Consider the following 12,633-nt stretch of genomic DNA (forward strand, 5'->3'; position numbering starts at 1 on the left):
GGCGAGCGCGTCGAACCTGAGGTCGAGGATGGTAGATTTCATGGGAGTATAAGAAACAGGTCAAGATATCGATAACCTTCCTCCCAACTAAAGGGTACAGTACGATTTCATTATTCCATCTGCCACGTAGGTGGTATAATAATCTGGCAACTTCCAAACAGCACCATAGGAGTTTAAAAATGCAAAGCAAATCCTATGACGACACCATGGGAAGGTGCTCATTTTGCAAAGCTATACGACTACACAAAAGCCAACAAGTTTAGGCCCAGTCGAAAATCGGCAAAACATGCCCATAGTAGACAAGCATAGGCACATAGGGTGCTTGTCTAATCGTCCAGCTCGATAATCTTCACAACCGATGAATCTCCCACCTTCTGGCAAACGACAACACGATCATGGGACTTGATTACACCAGAAGCTTTGCCGTGGTCAAGAGCAACCTTCAGAACTGACTCATTTGTAGCGCTGGTAGATTCAGCCTAAAAGTCACAGTAAAGTAGGATCAGCAGCAAGGCACAGTCGGCACCCAATCATAGTAAAACTGATTTAGTAGGTGAGATGCAATCAAGCACAAGCTGTTAGAATCAGGATATATGCTCCAAATCCAAAATAAAGAATTCCAGTAAATCATTCATAGGTTTACTCTAGTCCTTGTTGTAAGATGGATAGTCTACTAGACTTGATAAATTTTAGAACCAGTAAAAGCCCATGCTCCCATGTATTTAGAGGTGAACAAATTGCCAAATATAGTGCATATGGATATACACAAGTCCTGTAGCCAATAAAAGAAACTTACTGGATGCCGTGGATCGGCAAGCATTGGAAAGAGGCCTCTAACTATGAGTGATTGTCTTGCCTGCAAAAAAGAATGCAAAAATATGAGCTTACAGCTCCCAAAATGAGTGTGTGCCTTTCTACAAAGTACAAAAAAGTGGCTATTCCCTACTAATTCCATAGAATGTCAACAAAGGCATGCTTGTAATTGAACCACAAGATTCCACAGATCATCAGGGAACTAACTTGTGTTGAACAGAACTAAGTACAAGGGAAACATAGAACCAATGTCTATCAGGTACAGTTTCAACAAGAAAAGTTAATTGCTGCAATTATGTGAACTGCTATTCTATTGTATGTCATATATTGATATGTTACTCCTCCACATTGACTTGTACAATAATATTAAATGTAAGATGTCAATAAGAAATTATCTGCATGCCAATATTGGATATCCCCAGATTCCACATATAGAGACATGTACTAAGTCGGATAAAAAACACAAGAGGAAAAGGCCGTTCACGTACTTCAAATGCACCGGTGAAACTCCACCTCAGTTGGTTTGTCTTTAGACGGGGAATGACCACAGAGAGAACAGGCATGGAGGGCCTGTACTTGGAGATTAACCTGCAGACACATACTATATGAGATTCATTTCTGTCATAGCACAAAACTGTTAAAAGGAATATTCATTTCTTTCTACCTTGCAGCACGTCCAGAAGAGGTGAAGCAAATGATGACAGAAGCTTTAACTTTGATAGCAGCCCGTACCTAGAAAATAGTTTTCAGACTAAGAAATCCATGTTTCATAAAGACTTTGTGGTGCACTGAAAATGCTTCCCATGTGAAGAGTAAACAAAAATTGGGGCCTGAGAAGAAACAAAGATCTTACCGCAGAAGAAGCAATGGACTCCAAGTGGGTCATAGGCTCCCCAACATATTTCACAGTTCGCTTGTAGTATAAATCTTGATTGAAGACCTTCTCAGCCTGTGAAAACATTCATGAGAACAAGTCAGGTGCAGAGCGAAAAAGCAGGCACGAGATTTGAACTCAAGTACACTTATTGCACATACAATCCATTAAACATAGAACCCGATAGAGATTTCACCTCAGCACAAATTCTTCCCACTGTTGAAATAGTCTCAACTGGATATAAACCGCGGAGAGTCTCAGCACCAAGGAGAATGGCATCACTCCCTAAAATAAAAACAATTGGCTTTCGTGATTAAATTTGTTGTAACAGACTGGCGCACAAATGAGCATACAAACTATTAAAGCCCAAGTCTACCCAATATTTTTCAGAAATAAATTAAAACGACAAATTACCATCAAGAACAGCATTTGCAACATCAGTTGCCTCCGCACGAGTAGGCCTGAGGTTGTCGGTCATACTGTCCACAACACGAGTGACAACAGCAGGCTTTCCAGCCATGTTGCACTTGTGCAGAGCAGACTTTTGAAACAAGAAGACCTGTGATACAGAGAGGTAAGGATCAATACCAAATAAAGCAGTTGTAACGCAGGGACAATTATCGCATATTAAAATGTTCTCAAACAGGCATGAGAGCTGTGCATCATTATATTACAGGTTGGCGAGAAAAAAATAGTCCTTCCAGTGCCCCCAGGGGCAAAGACAATTATTGCATCTTAAAATGAAATAAATAAATTACGAGCTTCACATTGGAGACTGACACTAAAAGCTTATGATATTGTGCACCTTCCCACAATAGCTTAGGATTATGGTTAGCTGGTACATGCATAAAACTCAATCTGGGAACAAAGTCAAAGTTCTAGACTTCTGGTGGTCAAGACCTCTCACTAGTGCAATTTCTAGAAAAAAATAATTGTGACCCACTTAAAGTCCATGTAGTGTTGTGTGTGGTAGTAGGAGCCCAAACACGAGGAGAGTACTGAAGTAGCCCAAACACGAGGAGAGTACTGAAGTAGCCCAAACACGGAGAGAGTACTGAAGTAGCAAGATGTGTATATGGCCACCATGCCTCCAAGGTTTGCTTTGGGTTAATTGGTTGGTGCATCAATCTCAATACTACGCTCCCCAAAAACTAACATATCTAAAATAAGTGAGGTGCACTGCAAAAAAAAGTTAGATGACATAGACAACCTTCTCTGGTGGAAGATCAATTCCAAGGTTTCCTCTTGATAGAATGATACCATCCGCCTCGGCCAGTATTTCGTCAAAATGATTCAGGCCCTGCAAAGCAATAAGAGTGGATCGATGGTAAAACATATAATAGCTGGTTATAATAAGGTAAAAGGGTTATCGCGAAAATACCTCAACATTCTCAATTTTGGCAAAGATCTGAGTCTGGCTAAGATCACCCAATTTCGAGAGGAACTCCCGTGCCTGTGTTGTGAATAACAAACATTGGCACGGTTGACAACCTTATTCTCTCAAGTATAGAATGCAAACAAACAGAAGATATTGTATTCAAATATGGCAATGCTGGCTTTTTCATTGAAGAAACATAGATATTGCTTATAACTTAGAAGCACATGAATAACTAAAAATGCCTCCATGATGTCATTAGTGATCTACCTGCCGCACATCTTCTGCATGTCTTGTGTGAGACAAAGAGAGGAAGTCAATCTTATTCGGAGCACCCCATTTTCTGATAACCTGAAAGCAGTTCATGCCTGTAAGTCTTAAGCTGGACTGGAGGACAGAGATGCAACTTTAAAATAATAATCTAGTTTCAATTAAAAAACGCTTTATGTTGTTAAAAGTGACATTCTAAACAAAATGAAAAGACACCAACACAACAGATACACAAGGATATATAGATCACAATTTTAAGAGTAGTTCCTTACATCCTTATCATCATCGGACAGAGTGGGTAAGTCAATATGAATCTGGGAGCAATGTAGTGTGAACAGTGACCCAGCCAAGGTAGCTGTGTTCTTGATTATACAAACCACATCATCTCCTTTAACTTCAGAAACCTACATCAAGCACATGAGAGTTTTTGGTATCAGAAAACGCAGAAAGCAAACCAAATCCTACTGAATTGCACGTGAAACAAACAAAATGCACTCCTCATAGGTACAGAAATAAAAAAAGGCTTTTTTTTACCTCTAACCAAACTGAAGTAGTCTCACTGCCGGTGAATAAGTATTGCCCCACAAATATTGTTGCACCTGGTGTCACAGCCTGCAAGTGGCAAAGATGATTTCGTTTTAATTCAATCTCTATGTGGAAACGACACTAAAGTAAGAACATCATAGTGGCATAGCACACGAAGCAAAAAGGAAAAAACAAATCTATTATAGATACCCAGGGAATGATTAGTAGCAGTTACAGCTAAGCAAATAACAGAACATAGTACCCTCCGTCCCAAAAAGAATGCAACTCCCAGATTCATATTGACCAAACAACTTCGAGTTTGACCAAATTTATTAAAAAACTAACATTTATGTCTCCAAATATATTAAGTATGAAAATACATTACACAATTAACCTAATAATACTTATTTTGTAACCTAATAATGCTCAAGCGAGAGTTGTATTCTTTTTAGGATGGAGGGAGTAGATACTAGATGCGAAAAGAAAACAGAAAAGCATCAGTACGCGCTAACCTTGGCGAGCCCAGAGAAGTTGATGGCCCTGATGAGGCGTTAGAACAACGGTCCCGTTCTCCTCAAGGGAGATCGGGGTCTCGCTCTTGTTCACCACCTGCAGTTCCGGGCCAACGGTATCGAGCATGACCTGCAAGCAAAGGAGGACTGAGCTGTCAGGTCCTCCAACAAGAGAGATCGCCGGAATCGATTCGACACGATGGGAAACAGGGCCACTTACGGCGCATAGCTTCTTGGTCGTCTTGATGGCGAGCTTGAGGTTCTCGAGCGTCTCCTGGTGGTACGCGGCGTCCCCCCATGAGAAATCGAACCGCGCAACTGGGCAGAACAGGGGGGGAGAGAAAAACATTAGCTCTAGTAAAGCACAAGAGCCCGTGACGCGCGCGTCCCCGTAGAGGTAGAGACGGGCAGGGCGTGGTGGTGGCTAGTACCCGACATGCCGGCCTTGAGGCAGGCGGAGATGGTGTCGACGGAGCGCGACTTGGGCCCCAGCGTCCCGACGATCTTCGTCATCGCGGGGAAGAAGCTCTGCTCGTTTCCCACGATCCATGAGAAAAAAAAAACAGAGAGAGAGAGAGAGAGAGTCAGGGGAGGAGGGATCCGCCAGGGCTAGGGTTGCGAGACCCGCCGCCGGAAAAAAAAAATCCAGCGGCGAAGGGGATCCGCTGCGTACCGTCTTGGATGGCTCCAGGATGGAGGCCATCCGGATGGGCTCCTCGAGCAGCAGGTTCGTCGAATGCATCCTCGCCGGCGGCGCTCCGGGTCAGATCTGGGGGGGCGGCGGCGCGTGCGGTGCGGTTCCCCTCTTCTCCTCGGTGGATCGGCGGATGGCGAGTGCCCCCTCCTATGCTCGCTGCTCGCTCTTAATTATCGTGGCAAATGAATCTGCTCCGGTGCGCGAGCGGCATATGCTTCTGGAATGCGAGGGCTTCCAAACCAGCGGTCGGGTCCGCCGACGGGGAGACGGCGACACGCGGATTGGTTTGGACGCCGGTTTTCCGTTCCCATTTGGGCTGCCACAGGTTTGCGTCGCCCGTGGGCCCGGGACCGTGGGCCCCCGGCGGCATCGGGGTTGACGAATTTTTCCTCCTCTCGGTCAACTCGAGTCCCCTCCCACAAGCCCCACTTGGGCTCCATTCTTGACCTTTTTTTTCCGTTCTTTCTTCAAGATTCAACCATGGCGTACTACTGTATCATCATCACGCCATGCTCTTTTTTTTTTGATAGGACGCCATGCTCGTTTCGGCACAGCCAGTCTTCTAGAGCAAAGACGTGGTCCGGAGAAGGATCGCACTGCCTGGTCGTCTGCCTCCTTCACGGTTGAGTTGACGGCTTCCTTTTTCTTAACCTTCGGGGGCCAAATTGGGTTTGGGATACGTGCAGCGAGAGAAGAAAGACTGTTGTTCATCGTCACTAGAACATTCGGAGCGCGATGCACGCCCCACCATTTAATCAATCAAATTAATACCAACAATAAAAAGTGGCAAATTTTGGTAATACGAAAGCACAACATCTGGCAACAGGCACATAATCAACATGTTAATATATATGTATATCCGACATTTGAATCATAAATATTACATCACATCCGAGCAAGCTATTCTAGCCATCAAGTGTTTGTCCAACATTAGAATAATGGATATTACAAGACATCCATGTTATTAGCACGATAAAACGTTGAAACGTTGGAGAGCAGATTTCGTCTTGTAAACGTTTAAATGAACATTTAAACGTCGTGACAAATAATATAGGAAAATATCAATATAAATAATTAATTCACACAATATACTAACTTTAACACCAAACAACTAGTTAAATATCAAACAACCAATGTAGGTTCACATAATAATAGTTCCAAAATAACATGTTCACAACCAAAGCAATCAAGCAAACAACAAAATAAAATAGTAGAATGACAAGTCCACAAGCACAAGTGCATAAGCAAGCAAATCAAATCCACAACCACAAGCACAATAATAAGCACACAAGCATTATTCAATCTCCCATCTATGATGTCTCAAAAACCATCATCTAGTTCATCAAGACCGATATCATCATTCCTTTCCTTTTCACCATTGCCACCATTGTTTGTTGCTTCATCGTCATCCATATCAAGGTCATCAAGCACAAAATCATCATCATTCTCATTTTCTTCACCCACATCAGTGTCATTTTCATCTTCATCTTGAACAATTCTTGACACATGACTACCATGAGCTCGCCTAGGAAAATTACGTCCTTGAAGTTGTGTAGATGCACCAGCGGCTTGATCAACATGGTCCCATGTGAAAAGAGGATCACCCCCAATAGGTGCTGAATTAGCTAATGGATCAACCCACTCATTGTCCCAATCAAAATCTTCAAGAACTAAAGGATCAAAGTTCTTTCCTTCTTCACGCATTTTTTGGAACCTAGCGGCCATCTTTCTATTGTATGAAACATACACCAAATTATTCAATCTCTCATGCTCTAGCCTGTTCCTTTTCTTGGTATGCATCTACAAGTTACAACCAAAGTAGCAATACTCAATAAATAAGGAGGTAACAACTAAAATTGAGTAGTGTCATGTAATGTAAGGATGTAAACTAACTTACAAATTCAAATGTGCTCCAATTTCGCTCACAACCGGATGATGAAGCACAAAGACTAACAATCCGCCTTACAAACTTATAGAGCTCAATGATTCTACCACCATATGCAAGCCACCAGTCAACTAAATAAGAAAATAGGTTGGGATTTAGATGCTGAAAACAAATTACATGTTGCTGAAATATATATTGGAAGTTTACAAGTATTAGAATACTCACTTGGACTTCTTGTTTGAGCGTTCCTTATAGCCATTGGGTTTGCAAATGATTCTGTTTGGTTCTCATAAAGGACAGCCTGACCATCAATTTTGTCTCTAAGATCGTCATCTGTCACCATTTTAACAAGCACATCATTGAAGCAACCCCTTAGCTCTCCAACATAGCCATCATCATCACTCTGTTTCATCTTGTAGAATTTTCCAGGGTTCAAATATAGTGCTGCTCCATACAAAGGAGTATCCATTTGTTTCACCCAACGGTTCTCAACAATTTTCATGATGCGATTGAGACAAGCTTTCTTGTTTTGAGTGAAGAATGATGCTGAAATTTTTTGTTTGCTATATTCATAGCTGCTGCCACCTCAGGCAAGGCAGGCTTCTCATCACCATCTACCAATCTTAGCACAACAAGTAGAGGTAAAGAAGCTCTAAGGCAGTCCTCAACTGAATTCCAGAATTGTGTTGAGAAAATAATTTCATAGACTTTTTTCCCTGCCTCTGTTTTAGCCACTTTGGAACGAGTAAAAACATCACCAGAAAATAAGGCTCTCAATGCATCCTTATGCTTGTGTAAACTCCTCAAGGTGAGAAATGCAGTGGCAAATCTAGTAGCAGCCATCCTCACAAGGTCCATACCTTTTGTGAACTTCCTCATCTCATTAAGAATTCTCCCATGCCTATATATAAATGTTGTGACATGACGAGCACGTGTAATAGGCTTCGCAAAATTCTTCAATTTTCCTATATCCTCTAACATAAGGTCCAAGCAATGAGCAGCACAAGGGGTCCAAAATAATGTAGGAGTCCTTTCAACCAAATATCTACCTGCTGCCTTGTAGTTGGCACCATTGTCAGTGACAATCTGTACAACTTTGTCCCTGCCAATCTTCTCAATTCTCTGGTCTAATAGGTCTGCAAGCATCATGGCATCATGAGACTCATTTGATGCATCCACTGACTCTAAAAAGAATGTCCCCACTGGGCTGTTAACTAGGAAGTTTATTAGCTGGCGACCCCTCCTATCTGTCCATCCATCTGACATGAGGGTGCAGCCATACTGAGTCCATGCATCCTCATGCCTCTACTTGTCACCATCTACCTCTTTGACACACTTCACAAGTAATGGTTCTCGTAGCTCATGGAAACTAGGGGGCTTGAACCCTGAACCATATTGTGCAATGGACTCTACAGCAATCTCAAACTGTCTTGAGTTGGCAACATTGAATGGTACGCCACACTCATAGAAGCACTTAGCTATCTCTATGCAAACAGCATCTCTTTCTTCTTTGGGCTTCATTGATACATTAATGGTTCTTTGATAAGGACCTTTGGCATGCCTCTCCGCTACGACCTCTTGGGGTGTATGTCGTAGCAAAGCATTAATGCGCTTCTTCGATGATGGTGCAGTTGGTGGTTTGCTTGCTGATTCCTTTCTTTTGCTGGTTGATCTTGAGCTACTACTGCTACCTGCTCTAGATGATTCTATTACTTCCACAATATCTTCATCTCCATCTCCCTCTTCTGAGTCATCATAAACGGGTATGTCCCTCTTAGTCTTTCTTGCATCCAAAGCTGCCTTCATCTCTTTCTGGATTTCAGGTGTGGTTTTGGGACACACAAGAATTTCTGTGCTTCCACCAGCAAGATGCTGCTTGACCCTAATGATTCCCCCTTTAATCTTTCTTGGACAAAGAGCGCATTAGATCAAATCTCGCTTGCCAGGTTCAACATAATAGGCGTACTTCCATCCTGGGTCATTAGATTTTGGCCTTCTTCTTGGATCTTTTAACGGATCGTATCCATCATTCTGAGAACTCTCTGCAGGTGCATTAGCTCGTCCAACATCGCCACTACTTGCCATCTGGAGTTCTGGACAGCACACAATAGCAGCATTAGTATCTCTTGCTGGACACAGTGGTGGAGGACAGATTGAAGTTGAGGTGTGACGCAGCTAAGCTAGATAGAGCTCCAAGCCTCAATTCATGGTGACAATGTAGAGAAAATTACTAGAAAAAACAAGCATGTATAAGAAGTAGACACTCATAGTAAAACAAGGTATGGCAATGGCCACACCTTGCCATACCGAGAGTTCCGCCCCTGGCTGGACACATCAGGGAGGGCCGGGAAGGCGCGTACCTATACCGGAGCCGGCGCCGGTGCGGGCCTGCGGGGCTTGCGGCAGATCCCCCCGCGATGCGACCGGCCGCGGCGCCGGAGCAGTGGAGGAAGGAGGCGACCGGGAGGCGGCGGCGTGAGCGTCCCGGAGAGGAAGGAGGCGACCGGGAGGAGGCGGCGTGAGCATCCCGGAGAGGAAGGAGGCGACCGGGAGGAGGCGGCGTGAGCATCCCGGAGAGGAAGGAGGCGACCGGGAGGAGGCGGCGCCGCCCGGGCAAGCAGAGAAAGGAAGGGAGGCGGCGCCTGGGCAAGCGGCAAGCGCAGAGACAAGACAGAGGAAGGAGGCAGCGTGAGCCTCAGATCTAGATCGGGAACAGAGGGGTGGGGACTGGGGCGACTCTAAAACGTCCATGTAGCGCCGTTTTACCGGATTTCACGAGTAAAAACATTGAAACGTCTGAAACGAACGTGAAAACAGAATAAAACGTCGTTTTTTGCGATTTTGGCAAAACGCTCAGGCGTTTCAACATCCTCCGGTGTTTGCTCGTTTAAACGTCGTTTTCACGACGTTTTAATAACAAGGCAAGACATCCGAGCACCAAGCTGTCCTGTGCACCAGGTGTTTGTCCGGCATCTCAATCATGAACATTGTAGTACATCCGAGTAGGGTAGCAGATGAATTAGTAGGTAGAAGAGACCCTGCAAGGCCCTTTTAGTAGGTAGAGGAGACCCTGCAAGGCCCTTTTAGTAGTTAGAAGAGACTCTGCAAGACCTTTTCTATGCAGATCAGACATTGGACACCAAATCAGAGGAAAATCAATGCATGGAAAGGAAACAAGCAGCAAGAGCAAACTGACCTCTGCAAGTCCTTGGAGCACACACAGCTGAAAGCAGCAGCAACCGTGCACGAACCTTTGTCTTTTCGGCAGGAGACGATCCAGCAACAAACAACAAACTTGATTATCATGCTCGAAAGCAAATGCAGTCGGCAAACAGAAAGAAGCCGTGCAAACATAGAAAAAAACCAGTAAAGGGACAAGCTTACCCTAAGAACCTGCTGCTCAAACAGAGGAAGATTGCTCCAGGCACAAGAAAAAACACAAGATGTAAGACACACCGAATAGGCAACTGATGGCGCTCACAAGAAAAAGCTCAAACGAAGTTTTCAGTACAAAATTATTACATTTTGTAACAAAATTATCTCTTTTAGTGTATAAGCACTCTAAAACATACAAGCCTGCATTTTCTAGTTTGTTTGCCTCTGCATAAGTACAGATACTTAATTCTGGTTAAGCTAAACAGGAAAGGGGAAAACACAGTGCAGTTTTGTGTTTTACTCAATATTAAATGGTCCTAAAGATACGAATCACTGCAAAAAACTTCTATGATTCAGCAATCAAAGATGAAGCTTTCAATACAAAATTATTCTATCTTGAAACAAAATTATCTCTTTTAGTCAATTAGCACTGTAAAATATACAAGTCTGCATTTGTTAGATTGTTTACTTCTGCATAAGTACAGATACTTAATTCTGATCATGCTAAACAGGAAAGGAAAAAAATACAATGCAGCTATGTATTCTACTCAATATTGAAATGGTCCTAAAGATATAAATCACAGCCACAAATTGACATGAATCAGATAAGATAACATTTTCTCTTGCTATTCACCAATCTCTGAAAAGTAAATCATATGCCTTTACTCAAAAACATCACATGGATCAAACCTCTTCAGAGGCAATCAAAAAGGAAAGTTCTTTCTTAGTTTCTCATAGCGAGGTCATTTAGATGGCCATGCCAGGAAAACAAACATGCTGAGCAAACCAGGAGTACATAATTATATTCCTAAGCAAACATGTAGTATGGATCAGTTAATTTAGCCAAAGACTAAACCAACAACCTGTGGGCTATTTTGACATATCTTTGGGAAAATAGTTACTCTTTCATCTCTGAAACTGTTATTAGCTTCAATGCATAAGAAAGGTACCTCTGATTCAATGCTACAGAATTTCAAATTTATCTATCCAATCTAGCTAATTTCGTGGGATTTGACATTTTTCTCGAACTTGATATTTTTAAGCAATGTATATTGACCAACTTGGTACAATGGGAGTATATCAATTTCAGGCTTGCCTATTCATAATATATGCATAGATGTTGCTAATCTACAGCAGAAATTTGCACCTATAAAGCTTTTAGAAACTGAGAAAAAAAAATCTAAATTAGTTTGATGCCATGCTCTGAACTACTTAACTACATCTCTACACACTACACAATATCAGCAACTGGTTAGAATTCTATGCAATCTTTGCTACAGACTAAATGAGCAATACAATCCCTACTTACTGGATACTAAAGCAAGAACTTGAATGAAATTTGTTCTCTCATAAGATGTCCAATAACACATGGCAAGAAAAAGAGGAGGGACCAGCTCATCCTGTTATGCTGTTGCTCAAACCCAAGAAGGATGCTGCAGGCATAAGAAAAAAACACAAGATGTAATCACTATGCCTTTCTACTGATGCAAAGCACAACATACAGTGAACATAAGCAATCGAAAAGGCCTAGAGAAGGCTGAAACTCACCCTGAGTTCCTGCTGACGCAATTCAACAAACTCACTGTAGGCACAGATAAGAGAATTAGATGTGCACTCAATATCCACGGCATGAGATGAAGCAAAGGAAGGATCCAAATCAAAATTAGTTGGGCTACCTTAATGCAATGGGCGTTCGTAGACATAGGTCACCGAATCGATGGCCACCTTTGCACCTACACCGGAAGAGCAACAGCTGGCGGATCAGGTCCGAAGAGGAGTGTGCAAAGAGCTGGAGCTCACAGATCTGCACGAAAGGGGTTTGCCACAGGGAAACGGGAGGAGGAAGGGAGATGGGGAATCAAAAGGGTTCGTAATCGGGACAAGAGGAAGAAGAAAGTGGGGAAGCGTATGCAGATGGTGCTAGGAGAGGGCACTTATCTCGATATCGAATCCCGGGCAGCGACCGAGCGCTAGCCAAAGAAAGTCGGGAAGCATATGCAGATGGTGCTAGGAGTGGTGTCGGTGAGGTGCGCGCGGAGGGAGGCAGCCTCGTCCCCGGCGTTGGCGGCGCGGGCCTGAAGGCAACGCTCGGCCTGTGGCGTGGTGGCCCGCGAAGATCTCGGCGGCGCCGGCGTTAGCGCGGTCGTCCCCGCGGAGCTTGTAGCAGGTCCCGAAGTCGAACCGCATCTCATCGAGCTCCAGCACGTCTTCCGAGCCGTCGCGGGTCTCGCAAAAAACGCCTCTTCTCCCTCCTCGGCGCCCCGCATCGGACCATTTGTATCCCGCGGGAGCGGGCTGCTCCCTACG

At 43.7% G+C, this 12,633-nt stretch overlaps 1 pseudogene across 1 annotated transcript; it reads right to left on the minus strand.

The window, feature by feature from the left end:
* Nucleotides 1-60: 60 nt before the first annotated feature.
* On the minus strand, nt 61-5,351 carry LOC120643554 (annotated as a pseudogene). The gene is made up of 16 exons (XR_005663048.1): nt 5,043-5,351; nt 4,801-4,897; nt 4,590-4,687; nt 4,370-4,499; nt 3,867-3,944; nt 3,605-3,736; nt 3,333-3,413; nt 3,069-3,140; nt 2,898-2,987; nt 2,102-2,246; nt 1,884-1,972; nt 1,667-1,762; nt 1,478-1,545; nt 1,302-1,401; nt 797-856; nt 61-479 (listed from the first exon to the last, which is right to left on the minus strand). The product of XR_005663048.1 is annotated as a pyruvate kinase 1, cytosolic-like (transcript).
* Nucleotides 5,352-12,633: the final 7,282 nt, after the last annotated feature.

Source organism: Panicum virgatum, chromosome 8K (genome assembly GCF_016808335.1).
Source record: "Panicum virgatum strain AP13 chromosome 8K, P.virgatum_v5, whole genome shotgun sequence".
Lineage (NCBI taxonomy): Eukaryota > Viridiplantae > Streptophyta > Magnoliopsida > Poales > Poaceae > Panicum > Panicum virgatum.